The 27,687-nt window shown below is 37.6% G+C and overlaps 1 long non-coding RNA gene across 1 annotated transcript; it reads right to left on the reverse strand.

Moving 5' to 3' along the window:
* Positions 1 to 130: 130 nt before the first annotated feature.
* LOC148184367 (uncharacterized) lies at positions 131 to 26,708 on the reverse strand. Its single transcript, XR_015772452.1, has 3 exons — positions 26,508 to 26,708; positions 7,451 to 7,526; positions 131 to 241 (listed from the first exon to the last, which is right to left on the reverse strand). It is a non-coding gene; the product is annotated as an uncharacterized LOC148184367 (long non-coding RNA).
* Between the last annotated feature and the right edge of the window lie 979 nt (positions 26,709 to 27,687).

Genomic DNA, 27,687 nt, shown 5'->3' on the forward strand with positions numbered 1-27,687 from the left:
TATGCCAGCTAGGGAAGGGGTAAGGTTAATTTACCCAAATACATTGATTCACAGCATCTCCCCAGCACCATTTTTCAGGAGAGCCATTCAGGTTTAACGTTGACTTCCCCTGGTAAACATCCAGCGTGCTGATGTTTTGTGTGCCTGCTTTAATCCAGGGGAGATTGGATTTGCTGTTTTCTTGTTCCCAGATGGTGCAAACTGCAGACTTTATTCCCAGTAGGCAAATAGGAGATGTCACCTGCAGTGCAAACATCAGTGTAAAGAACCCCTGGTGTGCAGCATTCAACACAAAACAGATACTGTCAAGATCATCTTTGTACAGACAAGCAGGAAGGAAAAGCAAACACACTCTGCTTATACTCATTTACACGTTATGTTGTCATAAGCTTTCTCCAAATATTATGTAGATGGAAAAGTAGACCTCATGCTGCTGTAAATCAGTAGCTGTGCTGTGGCGGCAGGAGAAAACAGTTAAGGGATTCAGTTTTCTTCCAAGAAAAATCATACTTTTCAATTCCATCTGAATCAGGGCCAAAGGAATATTCCTTATCTGGCTGCAATAAGCGTTCTTTCAAGCAGGGGTATATGACCATCACACTCTGCTCAGGCCAGGGCTGCACTGCCAGGACGTGGAGAGGGGATTGATCCATGGGATTTGGGTGTCTCTTAGACCAAGAGTGAATTAGGCACCCACCCCCCTGAATTTCAAAGAGGATTGGGTTCTTGCAGCCTCACAACCTAGGAGTTCCCTCAAGTTTCTCTTCATAAACAGCAGTTCATATTTTTATTAAGGAAACCACAGATGAACTTTGTGCCTGGGAATACTACCACACACATCCTGAGCTGGAAATTACTGAGCAGGAATTATGGTTTTTAAATTTATGCATTACTGCAAAATTGCTGCTACACAACAACATCACTGTCTTTATATCTACAGTTATTTTTCTTGCACTGGAAAAAAAAAAAAAAGAAAGAATAATCAGACAAAAGACTTGATTTGGTTGCACCAAACAAAACCTTAGTATGCAAAGCAGGACAGCACAACTCAACAGAGAGACAGCTGTGATTTAGGGCATGGCAGGATTTAGAACTCCTTTTCTTTGTTTTACATCAACTTCCAAAATTAAGAGGTAGATAGAAAGGTTTCTTTGTCTCAATACATTCTCTCATGAAGTCTGCTCATTGTTCACTGTTCCAGGGAATCTGCCTTATGAACAGGACAGACTGAATCCTAAATAAGTAGTGATAAAATCTACAGCTAGAATTTTATTCAGCATTTCACATGACCCCAGACTGTAGAGTGTGAACATCTCCATCCTCTCCACCAGTCTTCACATACAACTATTTCTCTCAAGTGAAGCACAGCCTCCCTTTACCCTGTGTGTTATTTCCCAGCCTGCCTGCAGTCAACTTTCAATTCTCTGTAGTCTGCTTTGGGGGTGCTGGATTAACCATGTCCTGGATGCAGAGACAGAGGCTGTCTCAATGTGAAGCCAGATTAGATTAAATAAGCTTTATTATTTCATGGACAACTTCTCCATAGTAACTCTTCTGCTCCAGAAACTGCTGACCAGATAGTACACAAGTGAATGGCTTGTGCTGAGTCCGAGTTAAAAAGCCCTATAAAGCACAAACTGGACATGTGAAGGAACCTCAGCTCTCCCAAAACACATCAAGGACAGTGCAGAAGCGTCTTGGCTCTGTCAGGAGTAACCCAATGGCATTGCCAGAATTGAGTATAAATAATCCCAACTTTACTCCAGCAACTCTCCAAACCATGTAGATGTCTGCACTTGATTCCCCACATTTCAGCTGTGTCTTCCTCTGGATTTACGCCTGATATATTATCCCAACTTTCTATTATCTAGACCTTGAGGCTTCATATTAGTAGTAGATATTTCATTGTTTCAGAAAGCTTTTTGTGGTTTATTTTACAAGGGCAACTGATTCTCCCAATGCCTGTTCAGAGCTATCTTTTCTTTGCAGGGACACGAGTCCACATGTTTAATGGGATCTTAGCTGGAAAATATAAAAGTATTTTGGTACTGATGTTTTACAGCTTCTCCTGTGAAAGATCACCCACTTCGCACAGCCCAATTTTATGTGAAGGAGAAGAGAGAACAATAAAGTCAGAGAAGAACATGCCCAGGATTCTGCAGCACACAGGTAAAACAAGACCAAAACTCTGACTCCAGGCTCTGCTCCAACGCATATTTAATCACTTTATGTAAAATATGAAAGCCAGCACAAGAAGAATTTAGAAGGCTTCCAGCCCAGAAAATTCTGGCGCTTTTCTGGAATGTTTTAAATATGGGTCAGTGAAGGTCTTTGAAGTCAAGCAGGGCTTGATTTGTGCTTCAATGCAAGGCTCCTGAGGAAAGACAGAACTCATCTTCCTTACCAATGTCAAGTGTGAAAGTAGGGGAGAGGACAAAGAGGCTGAGGAGAAGCCTCACTGCACCCAGAGACTGAGGCAAGTGTGTTCCACTGCCTCTCGAGAGTCATCACAGGACTTCAATTAGAGGCAAAAGCCTCATGTTTCAGGCATTGAGGACATATGCTCAGCAAAAATCTTTAGGGAGTCAGAAGACTTTAGCTGTGGACACTGAAGTACCAAGATGTAACATGTAATGTTCAGGATCCAGATAGCAGTGAGGTCATTTGAAGGAAACAGCCTCCCATACACTCACTGTGGACAGGAAATACTAACAAACAAATACTAAAATAACTAACAAGCAGGGTCAAATCTCATTCCCTTTCTTTGGGGCATAATCAGGTAATTTAACAGCCACATAACTTCTATTTATTCCCCTTAATGGATCTACTGAAAGTCTTTATGCTGATTTATCCGTAGACCAAGGAAGGCCTCTCTAATGAACTTTGTCATAGGAGGGCAGGAAGGTATAAATAGATCAACTCAGGCAAATACTTTTTTTGCCAAAGCTGGACTTCTTAAATATTCTTAAATCATGTTTTGAGCTTAAGAAAAATGACTCTCTTATTCTGAGTGCCTCTTATCTTCTTCATGGTTGAAACACACACAATTAATTAATTAGTGTGTTCTACAATTAGTGTGTGGAGAGCAAGTCTTCATTCAGTTGCAAACACAGGTACCCAACACCAATGGAGTATCCCATGGTACTGGAGATATTTATTTCTGTAGGATTAATGGATATGAACTTTTGACAGATATGCAGCACGTTCAGGTTAGTAAATTGTCCTGCACTGCCTAAAATGGTGCCACTTTCCCATCAAATGTAATTGAATCACACTGAATCTATGAAGGCAAAATGGAACATCCAATTCAAACAGTCTTGAAATTAGCAACATAAAACAGCCAAGAACTTCTATTTTATTTCAATTTTTGTCATGCAAACTATTTCTAAGTATAGAATATTCAAGTCAGAAAAATATTTGTTTGAATGTACTTACAAAAACCTGCAATTTTTATCCAAATTGATCAGTAAAATAGAAAGAGCTTAGAGTTTTCCCTAAACACTAAATTCCCAAGGAGAATCATGGCCTTGGACTTGCATTGTTAAATTGAAAACATATACATTGATGATAAGAATGATGATGGCAAGTCCTGCCATCTTGAGAGTACAAAATCTACTATTTCATTGTTCAACACAGAAACATCATCAAATACTTTAATTTTTCATCACCAAGCATAACAGTATTTTACCCATGCTGATTTGAACCCTGAACTTGAAAATGCATTTGTGTCTTTTCATGGGCTTCCTTAACACCACTAAGGGTAACTCATCTTTAGCACCAGATGAAGATGAAACCTTGCCAAGCCCAGGTGGAAAACAATTTGGCTTTATACCCAAACATTGTAAGAGGCCAACACCAAAGCTCTGAGAATGGAAAGATGCCAGATGGAGGCCAAAGCTTTTAAACCTGTTATTAAACTGAACCTATCTAGCCACCATTTCTTCTGCCACATAGGCTTGTAGCCTAAGTTAATCATCCTGCTATTTCACATATTTAGCCAAATTCCAGCGTGCAAGCATAAAAAATGAAACCTTATGTATTACTAAATATAGCAGAAGTCCCATCTACTGTTTTAATTAGCTACAGGAATACATCATTTCAATCTAAGCTCTTTAGTAAACATCAGGTACATCTAAGCAAGCTGGAATTTATAAGTTTAAATCCGCTTTCCATTTTATTATGAACAATTCAGTTATTTTTTCCTTAAAAACAGTTCAGTGAATGTTTCCACTGCTTTGTATAATCACAGGACTCTCATAAACAGTTGCTAAACTGAATTCTAAGGCTAGAGCTGTAGAATGTAGAGAAAATGTAGAGATATCAGGCATTCTGCACTTTATTCTGTCCATACATGAACATAAGTGTGTGTGTGTTTATGCACATATACAGGAATGAATAATAAAAACTGCTCACAGGGAATACTATTCTGAAACTGTAGAAGTTATCCTCAAGCTGTTCTACCTAACACCAAACAGTGGTTCCTATATACTCATTTCTACATGTGGAAAAAACTATAAGAGGTGAATGATGACATTTTATATTTTATAGAGAGGTTACTGACACCTCTCTATAAAAGAGAGTGTACACAGAAAATTATTTCTAGCAACTATTTCCACATCTAGCAAAATCCTCATCCAACTGTAAAAAGTCATCTAAAGGAACGTGATGGATGGACAATGACTTGAACTATTTAAAACTGCACTGAGAAACTTCTGAAGGATTTACTTGAAAGTAACAGAGGAAAAGAATCTGTTTCTTTTCACTTATTTTCAGGCAGCCGTCTTAGGAGTGTGGTCCTGTTGGGATCTTTGTCCAGACCTGAAACAGCTCACCAAAGATCTGTACTAAACCTCCAGGCATTTCTCTCCTTTATGTACTGGAGAAACTCAGAGCTACTCACACTGCACCAGCTGCTAAGCACCAGAATCTGGCTGCACTGAATTTAGCCTTAGGAAACTTAAGAAGTCATTTTCACTTCAGCTATAAATCCAGTCTTTGGATTGAGTCAATTAAGGATTTGATGTTCAGCACGTCCAAATGAAGGACTGAGCTCTGGTGGCTTGCCAGTAATAACCCAATATATTGCAAGATAATAAAGTATCTTGTGAATACCAGAAAGCTCAATTATATTAAAAGCCTTCAGCTTAAGCAAGGCTATTTCCTTGATTTCTGTCTCTATTTAATTTTCAGGCTGTGACAGTAACTACTTCATCATGTGCTGGTTGATTTCCTAAGAGCATTAAAGTACTCAGTAAGTCAGACACAGCCATTTCAAAGATGCAAACAGGGAGGTAGAGTCACTCTATGACAGGTGGTCCTGGAAATATGTATAAAATATGGTTTAATAATCATCATGATATAAGTAGAGGGATTTATTAATTTAGCCATGTTTTATTAACTTAACCATTGGTCTTCTAACTCTGAAATCAAATAACTATTCTAGAACTGTATAGGGGAATTTTAATAATTTTCCTGTTAATAAGCCAGAGAATTTCAAATTAAAGGTCATTATTGCATTCCTTTTAGCTAATTTATTTTAGTGCACTTATCTGTAGCTCCAAGAGAAAAAAAAAAATGGAAAAAAATGCTCTCAAAAGATAAAAAAGAAGGTTTCAAATTTGACATCTCCTTCAAGCTTTAGTTGCATGTAAACCTATTAAGAATTCACTGAATTTCAAAAGACATTTGTGTGACCAGTCACCCAGTGAGATTTGAAAAACAAATGTATAAGTGTATAAAAATAATATAAATTTTCATTATTCTGTTGAATGTCTTCAAAATCCATATTTGAATTCTCCAGGAATCAATCCTTTAAATAAAAGCATCTTCCTGTGTATTTCTCATACATTTCTATTGCTTCTTGATCCTCTGAAATGGGGAGAACTGAAATGAATTAAAGCACCCAAGTCCTTTCACTGTGCTCAGTGACTGTCTTACATTCTTCTGCCTTTTCTCACAGCTGAGCCTGACTCTTCATTTTGTTTCTGATCATTCCAATCCCAGATAACTAAGTTTTGATCCCCCCTAAACACAAAATATGATGGCTGTAGTGGGGTACCACACAGGTGTATTTAAAAATGAAAATTATTTTGAGTACCCCAGGTGCAAGAAGTCATTCCAGTGCAATGTTTCAAAAGGTTTCTTCCTTATATTTACATCCTTTAGTCTAATTCATATACAATCACCTTCAGCAGTGATCTGGATGTACAATACAAAGCTGTTAGGCATCAGCACAACCACTCTTAAAATCTAGAAGTTTGTTACAATCGTGAGCTGTGGTGCTAAAATAACCACAATAACTTAGAGCAGACCATGAAACACATTTCCCATCAGAAAAGAGCCCTTAGCTTGACAAATCACCACAAAAGCCATATGAAGGAACTCCATTCAAACTTCAGTGTTATTATAAAAATCCAGCTTTCCTATGCACAGACAGAAGTCCTTTCACTCACAGACAGTAGGAGGGTAAGAACCAGCCTAACACAACCTCGAGGGTTTGGAGAGACAAAAGCAGGTTGCTGCTGCTGCCTTCATTAGCTCTGAAACCTAAACATGGTTGTTGTGCAGGACGTGGCAAGCAAAGAGAAGGGCTGAGCCAGTTAATCACTGAAGACATCTCATGCCTTCCCACAGTTCCTAAACCACAACAACGAGTTTTCCCCAAATTTGACAAAAAAGTTGAGCAAAGGCTAATTTACCACAACACAAGGAACCTTAACACTAGGGCTCTAGAAAGATGGTTCTTTATAAAGCCAGTAAAAACACTGACCTTTCAGAATAGATCTGCTTTACAGGCACCACAGTGAGAGCAACATGACTAAAATAACCGTCTCAGACCTTTGCAAATGTTTACTTTTACATATGTGAAACTCAGGTTGCAGTGATTTGCTCTGCTTCCTGAAGATAGTTTCCAGCATGCTGTGCCCTGACCAGCACATCTGTTAATATTAGTAACTAGTTATTAGTGAAACATGGCACCATGACAGGGATCGAGGCTGTCTTGGAATGGTCTTTATCCAAGTCCAAGCAGCCCAAAGTTCTGCTGGTAAAATGAGAGGGAAAGAAAACAACAATAAAAAAAGTACAAAGAAATTAGCACTTTGAGATGTAATATAATGGATAGAAGATTTCAGAAAAGAAATAAGCCAGCTATTTTTATATATTTTAACAGGGAAAAATACTTCAGTTTTGTTGCTGGCAATTTTATTTTCCATTTGGTTTTGAATACATGTAAATAAGGCCACGGCTCAGAACAAAGAGATTGGGTAAAGCAGAGAAAACAGGCTAATGTGTAGCTCCTCTTTGATGTCAAGCAGTTCATTCAACAGGCAGTTCAGTTTGTCCAGAATCCAACTTTAACAGCAGCTTGATCAAATTCACATGTAGTGAACCTGTCCCTTGGGTGTATTACTGACTGCTGAGGGATTGATCAAGGAAGCAAATTTCTTACCTGTTTTGTCACCAACAAAATCATTCTCTTGTGTATCTGCTCCACTGTTTCTTAACAAGGGAGTGTGTAAATGCCCCTAGAACATCAGAAAGAAAGGCAGTTAAACTAGTGTTTTTTACATTTTTTATCAGGCTTCTGCTTTCAAAAATAGACTGGAAATTTGCCAATCAGATGCAAAGAAAGCTTAGAGAAACCAAATAATACCTATGGCTGTAGTAGAATGATCTAAATATTTTCCATGGTTCACAATCTACAGCTGTTTGGCAAATAGTGAATATCACATATAAATACCCTTTATAAGAGATGTATCTTTATTTAAAACTTCATTCTTATATAAATAAAGTATTTCAGGAAAGTAATGTCAAATTGTTAACAGTGATATGAAGCAGTCTCCATGTGTCATTTATTCCTATTTCCATGCAAAAAATGTTGAAAGAGCTAAAACATTCTTGGCTTCTAAAGAAGAAACCATATTGGATCTTTCAGCTATTTCCTTTGGGAGGACATTAAAGTCAACCCTGAAACATCAACAGGACATCTAAGGAAAAGGAATGGTAAGAGAGAAATCACAAAAAGAAATGATGATAGTTGTGGGGGTCTTGAAAGTTAGATAAACATTTCATGATTTAGCTGGCTTAAAGACATTAGCCTTGCTGTTGCCTGTAAGAGTATTACACTGCAGCCATCCTCTGTACAAATGATATCAAGCTATCTATTTTACTCTCTCCCAATTAAAAAGTTCATGTTTCTTTTCCACCAAGACTTGCTGATAATAAGAAAAAGGAAATATTGAAAACAGCTTTTGAAGGTAACTTCAAAGTTTTCCTTTTGGCTGATAACACAAGATTTTTCTCCCACCAATTCACCCAACCCCACCCTTCTTGTCAGCTCTTAAACATATTTTTCAACTATTCCTTTACTCATTCTCATTGTTCATTACATTTTCTCCATTTCCTCTGATAGAACTCCTCCTGCTTATTGGCCAGGACTCTTATTTGATTTTGTAACTTTTTCAAAACTATCTGCTTTTCTGTCCATTAGTCCTAATGCTCATGGTCCTTCTACTCATCAAATGGCTCATGTCAGAAAACAGAAACATCCCATTTCCATGAACTGGAGATTACCAAGGGAAAACACAACCCTAAATAAAGAGAAAATTACGTATTTTTCATTACATCTTTCAATTGTGAAAGAATGTCAAGCTTTTTTCATGCTTGGCTCAGCAATAGGAAAGACACTAGGAAACATTATTATTACTATTATTATTATTACTATTATTATTATTATTATTATTATTATTATTATTATTATTATTATTATTATTATTATTATTATACTCAGCAGATAGGTTTAAAATTTTTTCTTTTTTTTTTTTTTCTTTTTAAAAGCAATCTTCAGTTGCTGTGGCAAATTGACTCTAATTGTTCAACAGAAGTTCTAAGTGGATTGCTTTGCTCATGGAAAAGGAAAGGTTGTGCAGAAGTGGGTGGAGCTGAGTAAGAAACTGGGATGAGAGGGGAAGCAGTGCTCCAGCAGAGGGAGAGGCAGATCATGCCAGACTTGGGAGGGCCAAACATCAGCAAGGCATATGAAGCCTCCAGAACCCAGATAACTTTTTGGGACACTTGCATAATCAGTGTAGGCAGAGAAGCCACAAGTGCTTTCCAGAAGTCTATCTAAGCATCTTAGCTAAGCCCTGAGCCAGAGGATGAGCTTTAGGTCAGAATTTCTCTAGGGATAGGTCTTTATTTTCCAGAATATTTCAAAAGACAAATTCTCTAACACCTTGGAAAAGAACTACAATTATCCAGGAGCATCAGCCTGACTGGCCCCAGACTGTACCTCAGATATCTTTTGATTTTTTCTGGACTAGTGGAAATCTAATAATTTTCAGACATCCAAACCAACCATCTGCACAGGATGATCATCAGCAATGTATTCTGTGCCAGCTGGCCAAGCACAGTCTACACACCTCAGTCTATCTGTACTTCTGTACTTTTCCTTTCTCTTGAGCAACATTTGTCATGTAATATGAGGAAACCAGCTTGGTTTTTAAGGCTAGATCCAACCTCATCAAAGTAAACACAAGACTTTCCAATGACCTCAGCGGAATTTGGATATGGCCCTTCACCGTCTTCTGTCTTTGAAATATAGATGAAGATTTTGAAAAGTCCTCTGAGGCTCTGTGTATCTTTTAGCCATCTAAGCCTAGTACCTCTGTTTACACAGAGCTGGGTGGTTTGCTGCCTCTCTTTCCAGCTTCTTTTTTTGTTTTGTTTTACTGATATATTAAATCCTTTAAACAGAGGCTTAGCATGCTTAATTTGTTTCCCTTTACTGACCTGAGCTTTTGAAAACCAGATGTTAGTCCTGAGCCACACCTCTATGGAATTTACACCTCATATCAACAGTACAGTGCTGCTCCTGTTGCTGGAGAAACAGTTGAGTGACCAGGTCTGTACCTGACAGACTCTACTTTTAGAAAAAATAATAAATAAAAGAAACACTTATTTTTCATGGTTTTTTTGAAATGTTACTAAAAACCTGCTGGAGTATTGAGGCCAGCATCCATGACAATATAATATTTATAGGCTCAAATCATTAAGAAGATGTAAATGCTTGTGTGACTTCAAAACAAATGTCTAATTCCTTCAAGCGGAGAAGTCACAAGACACATGCTTCAACAGGTATGAAACCAAAGGTATGTTACTATACTTATCCTTAAATTGTTGTATTCAATATGAATCTGAAAGATATAATATTGGCTGCCCTTTTCTCTCACTCCTCTCCCTAAACCACTCAAGATAAAATATTTTTAAATGTATTTATTCCCATTTTCAACACGTGTAAGTGAAAGACGAACATGTGCTCATTCTTGTGACAGCTGTTCCATGCTGACCCCAGTTCAGGTTTATATCCTTTCTCTCTCTGCCCAACTACACCTCTCTGATCCCTACACATTTCCAATCCCCACTGGAATTCTAACCTGATAGGATGTCTGACCACTGTTCTGCTACCATGGATGTCTGAGCAAGTGACAGACCTGATAGAACATATCTTCAGATTGCTTGGGAGAGGAGGAACTGCACATATCTCTTCACCATGTTTCTGTTCCCCAGAATCTGTCACTCTCAGCAGATCAGCACCTTCTCTGGTGAGCAGCTCTTTAGGCACCCTCAGCTTTGTCTAAGGGAAGGGTGCAGCAACAGTCTGCTTTCTACAGCATTCCACAAAACATTTTCTCCAGGGTTTCTGCTGAGGGATGACCTGATTCTTTCTTCAGAAGCACGGCTGCCTTTTCTGCAGCTTAGTTTTCCTCTTTGCTCTTATTTCACTCATCTACTTTTGTGCAATGCATAGAAACAACATTTTCTGAACTATATTAAATAGCACAGGCTTCTCAATTTCTATGTATACAATAATATCCTTTGGTTTCATTTGGAATCACAAATATGCTGAAGGACAGATATGTCCCTAACTCAAGTCACCAGCCAGTGCTCCCTGATATGGACACTTAAAAGATTATTGGGTACAGTGCCCAGTCATGAATACAACCTCAGCCCCCAGTAAATGCAAGGTAGTTGTGCCTGGTTTGTCTGAACGTCAAAACACATATTTTTCAATATTGCACCAAAATATTTTTTTAATCTCCTATTTTAAACTTTTTAGGACAAGAGTTCTCCATTTATAGCAATTATATCAGATTAAACATGTTAGGTTTATAAATAAGACTAATTGCACAGCAGTAGAATTACTAGAGTCCCTATTGTAATAAAATAAAGCCCATGTAACCTAATAGATTAGAAAAAGACTGAGACATTTCTTCAAAACATCAGTTAACCAAATGTTAAATCAATGTATTTTCAACCAAAGTTTTTTTCCCATGCATCATCACATTATCTTATCTGGTCCCTTAACTAAAAATATTATTTAAAAAGCTCCTAAACACTAATTGGATCATGAGCTGCAGAACAGTGAATCCTGGGCTACCCTTCAGGGCTTGAACTTTGTTAGCAGTTGGCTCTGCAGAATTTTCAAGAGGATTTCATTTTTCCTCCACATTTCTCAAAAAATGCCTGTTTCTTGAAGATCATCAGTTCGTGAATGAAAGGGAAAACAAGGGGATCAACTGTTAACAAAGGAAATATTTTTGTGGTTTTAAACTGTTACTAAGGTATTTTATAATCTTCTACCACTGTACGGAGAATGAATCTTTCTTATCTCTTCTGTCAAGACATTCTTCATGGAAGAATTTAGATATATAATTGGTAGAGAAAACAAAAAATAAAAGCCTAATACTCCTCTGGTTTTCCTGAAGCCTGATCCAAAGCTATTACAATTTTCATGTCAAAATCCCTTTTGTGTGGAAAATTATGGACTGTGTTTTATCAAAGACTTGTTCACTGCTCGCCAAAAGCAATAAAAGTCCAGTATTGTTTAAAACACAGAAATAAAGCAGAAGCTTAGAAGTGAAATAATTGACACTCTTGGTTAGGAGGTACAGAACTGAAGCACTTCTAACCTTTTTAAGAGCTGGTAGTACTTAGCATCTTGATTTATTAATCACTTATTCCCTAAAAATCATCCCCAAGAAAGAATTTTCAAGTAGTTTTGAGGTGAAGGATCAAACTAAATCGTTGAGCATATGGAAATAACTCCAAGTTTTACTGTATATCACCCAGCAAAATAACCTGAGTGATCTCAGCCTGTTCTGAAAATGGGACTTGGGTACCCATATTTCACAGGCATTAAATATTATTCAGGAGCCAAAAGCCTGAAGATATTTTAGAAGTTGTCTACTTGTGTACTGACTTGTACTTTATTCCAGGCTCTGATTTTTTCTGAAGTTGTGGGTATAGGAATTTACAATAAATTATACTCTTATTGTGTAAATTCTGGTAAATGCAAAGCAAACTCCTCTACACAAACATCAGGTTTATTCAGTCAGGTTATTCACTCTCATCCTAAAGATTTCTCTGAACTATTGACAATTTTCCCCTCAGGAGGACCAGTGGCTGTAATACGAGGTGCTACATTATTTTGATCAGTGGACTGGGCAGACCAATTGTGAAGAGCAAAGAAGAAAATTAGCTCCTATGTGTAAGTTGTATTTCTGAAGAAATATTTCCAGATACATCAAGGCAAAGTTCTTCATCCATGCAAAAAGGACATCAACAGTTGTACCTTCTTTAAGTTTCTCTGGGTAGCTTTAACAAAGGAAAACAGTCTGTGAGAACAGGATATTATTATTATGGAAGCACAACTAATAGCACATCCATGTTATAGATATACAGGGAAAATTACTGTACAGAAAAACAATAGAAATAGAAAAAAAATATTCTAATAACTGGGCTCAGATGGACTTCTTTATGCTAGAAATTAAATAGTATATGCTCTAATAGATGTATTTCTTGGCTAAATTGCAGCTATAAACAGAAATTATGAATTCATTCTGCTGTTTGACCTTTGCACTTGAATTTAGCAACGTTCCATAGGAAATTCTTGCTTACAAATCAACACAAGATCAAAATCACATTTCTTATTTCTCTCAATGTTAAATCTTAACATGCAACTCTGAACTATTTTTTTTACAGATACGGACATTATTTTGTATTATGTAGGAAAATAAATTCTTCTCTGGAAGTGCAGGTCTTGAGTGTGTCTGGTACTAAGTTTATCTACTTTGCAGGGCTTTTCAAGGGCTGTGTCTGATTGATGGGTCTCTGCCCACAATGAACCTAACATGAGGCAGATCTTCCTCCCAGCACACATTCTCCTCTTTCAACATGTGCTTGCTCTGGGACAGTTACTTGGCATAAGTCAGCTGAAATGAAAGAATAACTTGTAAAAATTTTGAAGCCTCAGCTTAATGTCTTTTGGTAACAATAACATTTGAAGATGAAAAAAACAGTTGGAACAAGGTGGAACATCAAGACTTTTATAACTGCAATTTGAACCTCACTGTCAGTCACACAGATGTTGGTCCATATTAGCCTTTATGACTTAATTGGGTAAATCTGGAGTAAACTAATGAATGTGGTGTGACTGAGAGGTGTAGCTCTTTATTAAACAAATTTCATCAAAACAATCCATTTATCAGTGGTATATTTAAACATTCACTCATATTTGCACAAAAAGGCACACTTCACAAGCTGTCCAAAAAAATCTGACTATAATCAGGCAGAAATAAAATTGAAAAGATGTAATTTTATATCTATCAAAATATATATATGCAGCAAAAAGAAATAAATAGACAGTAGCTAAAGTCAAAGAAAAGCAAACCTGAAGATTTAGAGGAAGCAAGGGCTCAGAACATACCTCTGTTTAATTCAATCAAGATCACAGTCATTTTTCATATAAGTCTTAGCTTCCAAATCACTTATAGAGATCCCAAATCTTTGGATCACTTTCATTTTGTCTTCTTTTGTCAAGTGTGGAGACTTGAGGGCAGAATCAGGCACAGCACTTAGAGACATCACTGTTACCAGCTAGTACAAGGCTAGAACAAGTCTGTTGCAAGGAAAAGCTATGGTTTGCCTTGGGATAGATGATGATATGTGGCAGGATATAACATAAAATATATTCACACACAGCAGTACAGTCACCTGAGGATTGTCTGCTGGTCATATTGGCACCAAGGAAGTGCAGCAGTATTAAGTTCAGCTGTTCACTGAAATAAACTGATCCTCAGTATTTCTGATCATCTGAATCTACATATTTTCCTCAGATAATTTTATACCTTTTCCTGCTCGTTTTTTCTTCTGAATAATTGATTAGTAACTCATCATTAACAGAGCAATCTCACTTCTTTGTTTCTACCTCCTTATTATGCAGAATTTATTGCACTATGTGCTCTCTCATGGGTTAATGGCAACAGCTGCTGCTCAGTGCTTGCTGCACCTGGATCACAAGCTGAACCTCCTGAATGCAGAGCCAGGACACACCATTGGATGTGTAAGTCCAATGCACATTCAAGTGGAAAACTTCAGCCTGCACTTGACCAGGACTTTGCATTCCCTCTAAGACCACTCTGTGATGATACCTGACAACTTGACCTCTGCAATTCACATTTACAGATGAAATCACATTGCAGCCATGTGCTCCATGCTCTGCATGGGTGTTGCCTTGCTGATCTCTGTGAGCAGTGTTTCTGTCCTTTATCAGACTTTATCAGCTTTACTGTAATTATACTCAGTCACAGCAATCTGTGCCTGCTGGCACCACTGAGCTGCTCACCAGCAGGGAAGGATTCCTGCACTCAGCTGTCCTCATTTGCAGATGTGTCACACAGCTGTTCAGAGCAGTAACTCAGAGCCTGTCAGCTACTAGGACACAAGTTTTTTCTTTAGCCACCAAACTCCAGATGCAGAAGTGAAAGTTTTAGGTATTTCAGTCTGAAAATGTGTCACAGGGAAAAGTCTTCCTTGCAAAAAGTACATTAATATAGTAAATCCAACTTGTCCTTCCATGGACTTCCATGAAGACTGGGAATCTCTATCAGAGCATGATGACACTAATCCATTGCTGAGCTCACTATTTTTAAGTTTTCAGTCTTGTTTTGAGAGGAAAGTCTGGGAGACCCAAAGTTGGATTTCATCCTAGACATTAACTCCTTAGTGTCAGTGAGGTTCTGTACATTTTATGGACTCTTGACATGGCAGATAAAGAATGTCTCTGTGGAATGATACAGATGGGCCTTTTTTTTTCTTTCTCCTGTTTTTCCCATTAGCATTCTCAAAAATGAGAAAGAAAGATCTACTAACTGTCAACAACTATTTAAAGACTCCTTCTGTATGGATCATTTGTAGAGCCATTAGAGCAGGTCCGTCACTTAACTCCATATTGAGAGGGCAGCCTAACATAATTCCTGCTAGCTCAGGGTTTGATCCCCTAAGTGTTCATCCTGGATTGCCCAAAAAGCATTTGCACACAATGTGACTGGACCTGATAGGAAAAAATTAAATGCAGAATCTCAGGAGGGGAAGGAATAATCATCTCAGTCTTTTCCTTCAGCACCACTTAAGAAGTACTGTAAGACCCTCACCTACAACTTGGGCTCAAAGAGACATTATTTTCCTTTCCTTTCCATTCCCATTGAAAATTTTCTGTCTTTTGCTTTTTTTTTCTTTTCCTTTTGCTTTGGCTTCTTCTCTTTAAACACCCAACAGGTCACTTCAGCAATTTTAGTTATACCTTAATAAAATACCAAAAACATTTCTTCAAACTGCATTTGCTCTTTGTTTCAGAGCAGTGGCTTCTCTGCATTGCTATTTACAGTTGCATGAGTTAATCTAAATGGTTACAATCAGAAACCCATCAAGCACTAGACTACTACTTCATGCAGCTGCAATGAAGCAATAAAAGTCAGAAATTAAATCTGTCCAGAATTCTTTCTTTCTTACAAATTTCTGCAGAAGAAACTCTACACTTATGACACATTTATTGTAATAACAAAAAGCTTTTTGTTAAGGACAAAAAAGTTTGCTTTTTATTGTTTTGTTGTTTTTTTCTCCTCCATAGTCTAATGATTGTAGTAACTACCTTCTACCTATGCTAGTTAATGCACATACAAAATTAAAATTAACTTCTAACTTTACACTTATCTTTGAAACATACATATTTAGGATCATCTAGCTATGGAATTCTCTTTTGTTTATTCATTTCTTTTAAAAGAGATTTTAACTAATATTCTTTCTGTGCTTTTGTATGTCATGCAAGTCCAGTCCCCATGGAAAATCATTCACAATGTCCTATTAGGTAGAAAAAGTTTTGACCCCCTTGTAGAACTTAGTTCCAAGCCCTAGAATTATGTTAATTGTTATTCATGGGTATAGCAACTGCTTCCATAGTCTCTTTTTTTTCTTTTTCTGATGAAATTTAAAGTACTGTCTCAGGAAGACCTGGAAGGTTTGTTTAAATGCCCATTCTGTGAGTTAAGTGGTGAATTAAAAGCATCAGCATGATGAAGCCTCTTTCTCCCTCTGAATGCTGTCTTGCTTCTTAAGAATAAAATTTTTTCGTCCCCACTCATGGTACCAATAAAGCAGTATGATACTGTTATCTACTTAAGCACAAGAAATAAAAGATTTTCTGAGTTGTCTTGGCACCTCCACTTGCTTGTTTTCTATTTGGACCTGCAGACATAGCTTGCCACCTTGTGGCAAATGAGCTTTTAAGAACTATGAATTTCACAAATTGTCATATTCCAAGCATTTCTCAAAATCTAAGCCCACAATACGAAACAACAGTCTTTAAAATATGGGTTGTCTTTTACTACAATAAACAAACAAATAAATAAACAAATCAATCTATTTCTAAAGTAATCCCTCAGTTTAGCTCATTGAAGTACTTTTCTGATACCTGCAGCCAAGGAAAAACATTTAAGCATTATTCACACCAGCCTTGGAGTTGTAAAATCTGTGTAGGCTGCTGACAGATAAGTAACAAAAGCAAAGTCCTTCATGAACACAGGTATGGCCTTACAAAGAGAAAAGCTCTTCTTTTAAGATCAGCAATTATGGTTAAACTATCAGAAAAACCAAAGATTACTAGTAGCTGATATTTCTGTTTGGTGATAAAACCATAAATAAACACTGGTTTAAGTCAACCAGAAATAAAAGTACTGCAGAACTAATTTATGATCTTTTCCAGTAATTTTTTATACAAAGAAGACCTTGAGTAAATTTATATGTATTCAACCAGGATGCTAGAAACAAACACCTCTCTATCTAATCAGAGCAACAACTACCCCCATCCTGAGTATCTGTTAAGGACAGTAAAATCTGCTTCTTCTTTCTGGGCTATTTACTACTCAAATAGCCAATAAGAAATCCTGTATAGAAGTGTCTTGGACACAAATCTTAAATGTAAACGACATAAAATATATTGCACTGGGAGAAAAAGGGCTCTGAACCTCTGCCCACCATACCCCAGGGAGGTTCTCTCGAGACTGAGCATGTGCATGTGAGAACTACTCCCACCCCTGCTTGATGAGCTGTTCCACAGACCCACTCCCTTCCACCAAAGTTTGGTTCTCTTTTTGCTACTGTCGCAACCTGGGCAATCACTTGAAGAGTTTTAAGTCAACCGAAATATTTTTTCTGTGAATTAACTGGGAAAAAAAGCTATGTTCTTAATTGGCCAGACTGTTTTTGCTAGTTTGCTTGTTTTGTTGGTTTGTTTGGGTTTTCCCCTTGTTAAAAGATTAAACCAGTTATGGCAATACTAAGATTTGCTCAGATTTAATAACTCTAGCTTCAGGCTGCCTTGTCTTTTACTTTTTCCAAACATAGATTCAGTTTTGCCCAGAAGTTTCTTTTGGCTCACAGATCTCATCCAGGGAATCTTTTTGTTTTATATGTTTCATTGCTTTGATACAGGCTCAGAGGCATAAGGCAGATGTGAATGAGAAACTCATGTGGCTTGGGCTGAGTAGTGATTGTCAGCAGATTTTATGGTCCTAACCGATTAATCTCCCAACACCAACAACAGGAGAGGGTAACCAACTCTGTTTAACATAGAAATACTCTCAAAAAAGAAGATCAGAGCAGTACTTCATTGAAAAGGGCTTGCCTCAGCTGCAAATATTGTGTTTTCCATCAAAGTTTTAGTATTAAGTCATAAAGGACGACTGGAAAACTGTCCACAGAGTAAAGAGCAATTCCTGTAGTTACTTCAAAGGAGCAGAGAATTCCATGACAAATCATTGAGCATTTCTGTAACATATAACGTGCTAGCTCATTTTGGGATGTCATAAAACATAGTTCTCTGGATGACTTTTTCTCCACGTACTTAGAAAAGCTTCCATTTCTATTTTGAACAAGAAATGAAATCAGACCACACAGCTGTTTCTCAAAGGCATAGGCCTCTTTCTCTTATGAGCAGAATGTCTCTCCTACCTCCTCCTCCCCCTTACTGTATGAATATCTAAATATTTGGATTGCTTTTTTTTTGCTTGTACTTCAAAGCTATATTGACATATTATCCTGTTTCATATCACTTTATGGGCTGATAGAGTCACGCCAAGATTGAATCTCCTCTTTCACTGTTTTCTTTTCCTTTAGAATGCAGATCCAAGCCCCTCTCTCTGCTCTAAGGAGCAATTAACGTAATTGCAAAATAGTGGAAACTAGGTGGCTTTAGCTTTCCTAATCTCTCTGTATCTATATGCCAGACTAGATTCCTAAGTAAGTTTACAGATGCCTTAAAATTGTTTTCACTTGCTGCAGCTATTTTGAAAATAAGGCATAAGTAATGCAAAAGTTAACACAGATGACAACATTATCTAGGATCAAGATATAAGAAATACTCTACTGTTTAGCAGTAATGTAGCTGACAATCTGCCCAAAGTGGATTGATTACTTTCCTCCCTTTGTTTACTACAAATCTTTTTATTCCTTTGTGTTTCTATCACGTGACACTCAAGAAGAAGAGTATCTCAGCTCCGTCTTAAAAACACAAGGGTTCAGGCTCCAGTGCTTCCTGATGCCTAAATTAAATAAGTTTAATCTAAGAGCAATTCAGCCATATCCTGCTAATCTACTTTGTTCTTCCTCTCTGTAAGCATATAACTTTATCAAGACAACCAGTAGCACCAAATAATAAGTTTTTTAGTAATATTTATTTTAACTTTATTTTTAAAACATAAAACAAGGACAATATTTTAGCATGTAGTGGATTGTAACTTACAATCCACTTACAATTGTTCTTACAATACAAATCCAAAATTTTAAATAAATCAGAAGCAAAACATCATTTTAGGAACATGAAAGCTGAAATTTCTTGTAAATCTGAGATTCAATGCTTCAAAGAAAAGGGCGGGGGAAACATCACTTAGTGCCATGAAGCTTCAATTAAATTATGGGAGCCATAGAAGTTAAGAAATGCAGTACCTAATTCTTTTTCTTACCCATCTGAACTGCCAGCCTTTGGGCTAATATGGAAGATATTGAGCTCTTAACTCAGTCGGGAAAGGCAAATGCCCAATTAGGAACCAAGTGCTGTAACAGCAGCTGAAGGAGCAGCTGCAGAGAGCATTAGTGATACACAGATGGTTTAACTGATATTCTCTTCCCTTCGTGCTCCAGCACAGGGGTGTAAACCACCTTTGGGGGAGCAACAGATTAAAGCTGGTAATCGTTGCATGAGTTGGTATTACTGAGCATCCCTTTTGGAAATGCCTGAACAGAACTTTATGTTCCTTGACAGTTACTTGATTACTAGACCAAATTAACTTGAGGTATTCTAGAAGGTGTCCAGTGTTCAGACAAACTACACCACTTAACAGCTGTGAATATTTGCACACCTAAGCCTAAATTTGTAAAAATTCTTTTCATGAAAATCTGTTCTTGCCTCTTCAGGGTGCAGAAGAGGCAAGAGATGCTCGTGGGCAGGGTTAGATGAGAAGTTTCTTTGGCATGTAGTCCTTCCTATATTATGAGAAGGTACTGGGTTTTTTTTCAATTAAGAGAAAACAAAAAACATTATTTCTTTTAGCAGGCATTGATTGAAAAGGTATTTAGCAGGCCTTTTCATCCATATGACTGGGCTTAACTTGTCTATTAATTTTGTTAAACAGTCTTGTCTACATTCCAGAAATTCCTCTGAATTTTTCCCATAAGCAAATTGAAAAGTATTTGAAAAATGTAACTTTAAAAAAAAAATAAATCCTGGTCAAATTAAGTGAAAAACTCAGCCCACTTTTTAAGCATAAACTTTAGACTGGGATCTAGATAAATATACATAGGTGGCCATTTTATCTCTATAAAACAACCCAAAACCTCAGGCATGAGCACCTTCAGGGAGTTCAGAGTCATGTTTGAATCCAAATGCTGTGGATTAGGCCCTCTTCAGCAGATACACACCCATTAACTGAGAATAAGCTTGTGCTGCTTAGAGGGATGTAACATCATATCTTCCTCTGTCAAGGTATAAGGGATGTTAAAAGCCACTCAAACAGAAAGGCCTGCGTTTTCTTCTGTACACTGAATACAACTGAGTTTTTGTGGGTTCCTGCAGGATTCTGTGGGTTTCTTTATTACAGAAAAAAATAATTTTTTTGGAACCCTCGGAGTAAAGTCAACAGTCTCATGTATGTAAAGAAAATTGCTTTATCTGACACTGCAGGTGGCTGTTTTAACTTCACAAGGGCAACTTTTGCTGACAGTATGCCTGTCCATGCATATTCCTAATTCTGTGCTTCCTTTTTCCTCCCAGTGAAACTAATACTTTATTAAAGGAATTCAGCAGGGGAGCAGAAGTACCAAATATAATAAGCTTCTACCTGTTTTGTGAAAATGGATGACCAGCTACAGTAAGAAAAACTGTATGTAATGCCTAACAGAGGTGAAAAGGAGATGTTCATGTTCATGCATCTCGCACATGGGACAAGCTTTTAAGCGGGCCCCAGACAGAGGAAAAGTTTCAAATGGAGCTTGTGCTTTCTTTGACTCTGAAGTCAGTCAGGCATGCAGCAGAAATATATGGGGCACAAGACTTCCTTATTTCCTGTGCCTGTGGAAGTCCTTGTTTAAGTAATTAGTCTTCATGACTGTATACTAATAGCTTATATAAAGAGAATGCTTCTGGTACAGTTGTTTTTTATGCAAGAGCAGATGAAACAGCAGTTGTGCAAGAGATTTCCCTTTGTGAATTAACCTAACAACTGCAGGGTCAATTACCTCTTATCCTCCTCTACACTGATGTGGAACAGCAGCTGCCTCCTGTGTTCTTGCTGCCTGGAAGGCATAAGAGTATATGATAGGTACATTGTTTTAATTAGCACTCTTGCATGGACTTACACTCAATTAATGTTAGATTTAGTGCACGATGAAGCAGCTTGAGAACTGTCAGAAGGAAGGCAGCTGGGCAAGGATGTTGGTTTGATCTCTTGTGTACCTTGAATCTACCAGGAAAAGGTTTGACTTCCTCTAATGATCATTGCCAGTGTGCCTGGTGTCCTAAGTATGGCTCATTGCTTTTCAACCTCATTTCCTAAAAGTCTTGGCTGAGTGACATACCTCATTATTCCCTGACATGGAAAAACAACCATGACTGTTTCTTAAATTTCTGAAGCAAGTTCTGTGGGAGACGTATGATCTGAGAAATGCCTGAGCAATACTTTGGCTCTTCAACTCTGTTAGGATACCACAACATCCCACAGTTTACCCTAGAGGCATATGCAGCAAGATATCCCTGCTGAAAGACGTTTTGTGGTACTTTTTTTGGTTTGCAATATGGTCTCTTCATTGTGGAGACAAGAAATCTGTGCAAGATAATTTGAAAGCATAATTTGACTTTTTTTTTCTCAATATATTCACAAGACATAAGGGTATCTCTGAGGCATGAGTTCTAATTAAGGATATACAGAGAGATTTTCATGCAAATAAACTTTGGGATGTCTATACAAGAAAGCAACCAAAATATGATCAAGTAAATTAGCTGCAGTGTGAGATAGCAGAGAAAAGGTTTTCCTCAGAGATGCTTCTTAACAGTCTTCCCATATTTTCTCTCTCATAATTCCTTCTCTTTTCTCTAATATTTTTTTTTTAATTTTTCAGAGGGCTTTTTTCAAATGTAAGTGTTTATATAGGGGAACCAGGTATAGATAAGAAACTTTTACTGTTGCAGACACTTTTCTCAAAGCAATTTGTGTCATTCTTGGAAGAGGCAGCCTTTTCCTTTGTGTTTCTCTCACAGTTGTGACTGATTTACCATCTCCCTTTCCCTGGCACTTACAGTTTTGCAATTTAAAAATCCCTAGTCCCAGCCTTTTCTGGAAAGGTGAATCTGGCTGTGAACACAACTTCTAAAGAGCAACACTGGAAGAAAAATTAAGAGCAGAATAGTCCCTAGACATGAAAACAAAGTTAAAAATAAAACAAAACAAACAAACAAACAACAACAAAAAAAAAAAAAAAGAAGAAAATAAAGAGAGAACTCTCCCCTGGCATGTCTGTTTGTGGCCCTCTATGTTCCATTGTAACATTAAGGCCTTCATCTTGGAATATCTAAATCAGTATTCCCTAGTGAGCAGGACACCAGCACCTTTCACCCTGATGGCAGCACTTTCCTGAAAGTGTTCCTCCATACCCCTTTAAACACACATTCCTTTTCCCCTATTAGCAAATAAATCTGTCCTTTAAAAATACAGGTTTTGTGCTTTCATTTTTCCTTCCTCCAGTCTAACAAACAAAAGACACAGCTTTCCATTGTCTGAATGATGGCAAATATTTTAAAGAACATTAACAGGACTTTTCTGAAAGCATATATTATTACTCTGCTACTGGTGCTTTTAGTCTCATTATCAACAAGACAAATCATTTTTATTCAACTCTATTTATACATGTGGTAGACCAAGAGAAAATGTTTTTAAAAAGGCTCAATGAGGTGTTACTTAAATGTGGTTTTCAGCTTTAAGTGATTTATTATCTATAAATTGAAAGATTTCAGTTGAGAAGGCTCTAAGACGCTGCACTCTTCCTCCTCTTTGCAAACTGTCTTTGAGCTAAGATTACAGCAGGTGAAAGTTCTAATGTCTGTTCAACAGATCTTATGAAATAATTACATCCAGGAACCATTTGGTTCTCATTAGATCCAAGACTGAAGGAGCAAAATATTTTGAAGGAAGGAAACTTCCCTACCCCAAGAAACACCCCACATCCACACACAAATATCCTATAGGAGAGTTCTTTCTCACTCCAATAGCTGCTTAGTAAGCACACAAATCCAACTTCATGGACATACCACTGTTTTTTTAAAAACCCAAGATCTTTTCATGTCATGGAGCACTATTAATTAATTATGTGTCTTAGTCTTCTTTTGCTTTCCCATGTTTTTCTTTCTACCATGTCTTATAGCTCAAATTTTGTTTTGTGGTTTCAGATCTCTGCCTACTCTTTCTCTGTTTTGTCTCCAGTTACTCCTACTAGTACTGCTATGGCTCTCCTGTATGATGGAGAATCACCATCACCAGACTGAAGAGTAGTTCCAGAAGAGGAAGAAAGTACATGTAGTGTTTTATAGTCATGATCCCTGCTTTCTTTTGTTTGTTTTACTTTGTGTAGATGATGCTCTTCAAAAATTAATTCTGGCCCAGAAAAATCCCTCATAAATGAGACCCAGGAGATCCTGTGTAAATCTCAATAGACCAGCCATCAGAGAGCTGGCTCAGAGCTTCACTTTTTTTCTCCTCTAAAATAAATTTCTCTCTTTCTTTCCTGAGTCCTTTGCTTCATTTTCTGTGACCAGAGATGTTGCCTAAGTGTGAAAGGAGAAGGAAGCTGTCAACAGCTCAGACTGGGTATATAATTGGCAGCAGAACATTACATTTCTCAAGTAGAAAACCTTTTTTTTTTTCCCCACAATACATGGCAACTGTAGACCTTCTGACATCAGGATTTATGTCTGGAATGGCAACCTTAAGAATGCCTTAAGGGTGAGCAACTACTGAGATTTTCTTTGATAATCAGATAATTAATTCATCAGAAGCTGTGGGAGCTGAGCACAGAGTTACTTATGGGATTCTAATGAATATCTATTTATATCTTCAGGTGCCAAACCCAGTGCCATGCATCCTGCTTGCTCCAAACAAACCTTGAAGTCTGAGCACTGTCAGCACCCTCTAAAGTTACATGAAGGCTGACATGGGAAAGTTACTCTAATGTTCTGGGATGTATTTGTATGAATGGCAAGAAGAGAGCATAGGAAGGTATTTATTTTGTTTATTAACTCATTAGATGTCCATTGAAAAATTACTAGCAAAAAAGGCAAAGAGAGGCTGAAATTGAAAGATACAGATTTGTTTGCCAAAATTTCATAGTCATCACTGTGACTCACCTTACATAATCACTTTTTTAACTCCCTGTGTTTCAGAGATGCCTCAACTCCGCAGCTTCCTCAGATGGTTTTAATTACAGATACCCAAGAAAAATTATGGTGAAAGTAGTGACAGCTCACAGTGGCCTCTGAGATGTTGGTCTAGCCAGTACAAAAAGAAGCTAAATCCAGTCCTTTTATATCCTACCATCAAGAAGATGGGCAACAGATGTTGAGAACTATTAATATACACTTCAAGAGTATGAAGGGTGGTGTCCTTCCATCAGGAAGCACATCAGTATTGCTGTGGTTCATTGTCTCATCTCCTGCTACAAATATTTTCATTGTTTAACCACCTAATATGGACTTCTGCTTCTTATGGAAGCTTGGCTCAAAGGTTTTGAGAGATCTTTCAAAACTGCAATCCCTTGTGCTGCAGAGACAGCTGCAGCTCTGCTACTCCTGTATTTTCAGTCTCACAACTTATGCAAGTTTATGTATCTCTCTAACTTGTTTGATCAGTATATTCCCCTGTTATGGTAGAATCTGTCATATCAAAGAGAAACTTTTGCCCCTTTCCTCATAGGAAATCCTCCCTTCTTTTGTGTTTCATTCCTCAAGTAGGGAACAATGGTGTTGCTAATGAGGACAAAGTGCAGAGACCAAAAGGCTGGGTTTGCTTTCCTTTCATGCTATGATTTCTTCTGCTTTTGTGGTCACATATGTTTAAGTCCCTTCTATGGTTCGCAGAGCGTCCTCTAGATAAATACCTTAAAAATTCTGAGTTGGTACAAATTAATAGTAATATTGGAGGACTTCAGATTTTTTTTTCCTATGTCCAACCCCTACAAGCTGGGAGTTTTTCTCCTGTAAGACTCCTTTGGTTCACCACTCTCCACCCCAAAAACTTGAAAAACATAAGAGTTTCATACTAACTAAACAGCAAAGTTTGGCAGGAAAGGGTCTGGGTCTGTTTTTCAGTGTTCGTAAATATCTCCCTCCCTCCCCCAGTGATCAGGTTGTATAAACTGAATATCCCGTGACTTTAAATGACATTTGTACCATCTGCAGTAAAAGATACTGTCAGAAAAACTCAGTCACCCACAAGAGACATGTATTTGGGAACAAAAGTCACTGAAAAGCTTTATTAAAGTGTTCCAGTAAAGCACATTTTACCAATTGTTTTCCATATTAAGAAATCTCATAAAAACTGTACATTTCCAGACCTCTTATCTGTTCTCAGATAAGGATTATTGTGTCCTATTGGACAAAACTTTGTAGAAGTCCTTTGCAAATACATCTGTAGTATATGATGGCTGTTTCTATTTCATTATGGAGAACAGGGATTGGGAAGTCTACAAAAAAGGAACATCAAAGATATTTTTTTGCTGGTAGTGCAATAAGTCTGGCCAGAAATGTTCACAGTTTGCTAACATGACTGAATAGTGGTTAGGGACTCCTACTCCTACTTCAGTAGGAGTACCTGACTGCCTAGTACTCATGCCATATGCTCCTTCCCTAAAACAAATGTAGAGGATCTGAGATTTGTCAGGGAACTTTTGTCTCAAATAAATACTGAAAAGGAAATAATTAAATCATTGCTGTAATGCTGCTGTACTCAGCAAGGCTTGGGAACATTGCAAATGGTGTTCAACTAGAAGCTAAAGCAAAGACATTATTAAAATAAATGATTCTACTTGTGAACTTAGAGTTGAAAAAGTGCCACAACGGTTGCTGAAAGAAGAAAAAAGTCAGTATAAATTGAAGTAAAAAGAAATTAAAAGGATATATGAGAGTGATGAGACCTCAGTGTAGCTGACAACAATTTTATCTTTTAATCCTCCTTCAAGGCATTACTTATTTGAAACAGAGATTAATGTCACACAGCCACCCCAGTGTCTATTTTCCTCTTCTCCTATCCTACATAAAAGATTCTGAGATCACCTTTTTTTGAGAAAAAAAGGCTATTCTGTCAGTTCTTTCATTTTGAGTAGTTCCTAATTATAGTAACTTTTGGCAATTAGAGAATTGGGGCATGAAATTTGAATACACTCTTTCTTCTGTCAACAGAAAGGACTCAGACAAGTCCCTCAGAGGAATAAAGCAGTATAAAGAAAGCAAGTTATTTGCCTTGACTCTCACAGTTTTGATCTTTGATATTCTTCAATGTGATAGTCTAAATAACAAAGATACTTTGCGAGGGACTTAAGGAAAGAAGAGAGGGAATCATTGAATCACAAACCTCAAGTGGGAGTAATTCTGTAGAAGTCTGGTGTTACTCCATGGCATGAGGAATCAGAGTCCTGTGGCTTGAACACCAAAGCTAACAAGCCCTATGTAATCTTAGTTATTTTAGAGGCACCAGAACTAGAGAACTTCTCAAGAACTTTTTAAAATCAGTGCTCAATTCCATCATCCAAGAGCTGTCACAAGCCTCATTCCTTGCTTCTTCAGGCTGTGCTTCAGGCAGCAGCAGTCCTTATGCAGGCATTTATAGAGAGGGTGTTTACAGCCTCACACCCAGCCACAGAAGGCACAGCTGATATCACTTTCAAATGAGTGCACTGAATGTGTGAGGAGTATTACCTTGATGATCCAATCCAATTAATCCAATCCAATCCAACCCAATCCCAATCATATTCCTGAGCCCAGCCCCTTGTCTACTGACACCACTTCTGTACAGAGCTCTCCCAGGCTTGGGTTGTCTGCCTGTACAAAACTAAGGGCTGTCCAGTCACTCAGAGCACAGTTATCACTGCATTTATTAAAGGTGAAATTGCCTGAAAAAGGTGTGTCTTCACAGCATGTTACTGGTCTAGGCAGGAAAAATTTGCAGTCCCAAACAAAGAATACTTTATCCACATCAACATCTTTGATTTCCCCTTATCAGCAGAGGCTACTTCCCTGTCTGTGACTTCCAGGTATGATAATAACTAAAGTTTAGAAGAAAGTGACTCTGTGTAGCAGGAATATTCTAGCTTATGTGCCTCTGTGTGACAGCAAAAGCACTAAGAGTGATAAAAATGAAGTGATACGAACAACCATAGCACATACATTAACTGCAGTAAGATAGTGTTGAGAGGTGGTTGGTTTGGTTGTTTTTGTTTTTTTTTTTCTTTCTCCCTGTAAAAACACACACCAAAAGAAAAATCTGAGCACTCAGAAGCACAAGGGAAGGACTGCACCCTGCCATCCAGCATACTGACAGACACATGGATAAATAGCCAGAGGCTCTCCTAGGCCCCAGCTAACTTGTAAACACATGTGGGTTCCACATGTTCACTTCTGCTCTGAGGTTGGTTTCAGTCTCTAAATAGAAGCCTTGGCAAGCTTGCTGCAAGTCCTGGGGACTCTGTTTTCTTATCAGAGCATAGATGTCTGCTCCAGAGCCTGCCGACTTGTCCTTCGGCAAATGTACCCCT

The sequence above is a fragment of the Pseudopodoces humilis genome, chromosome 5 (assembly GCF_049639895.1).
Source record: "Pseudopodoces humilis isolate 2021_Gansu_Grassland_sample_001 chromosome 5, ASM4963989v1, whole genome shotgun sequence".
NCBI classification, from domain to species: domain Eukaryota; kingdom Metazoa; phylum Chordata; class Aves; order Passeriformes; family Paridae; genus Pseudopodoces; species Pseudopodoces humilis.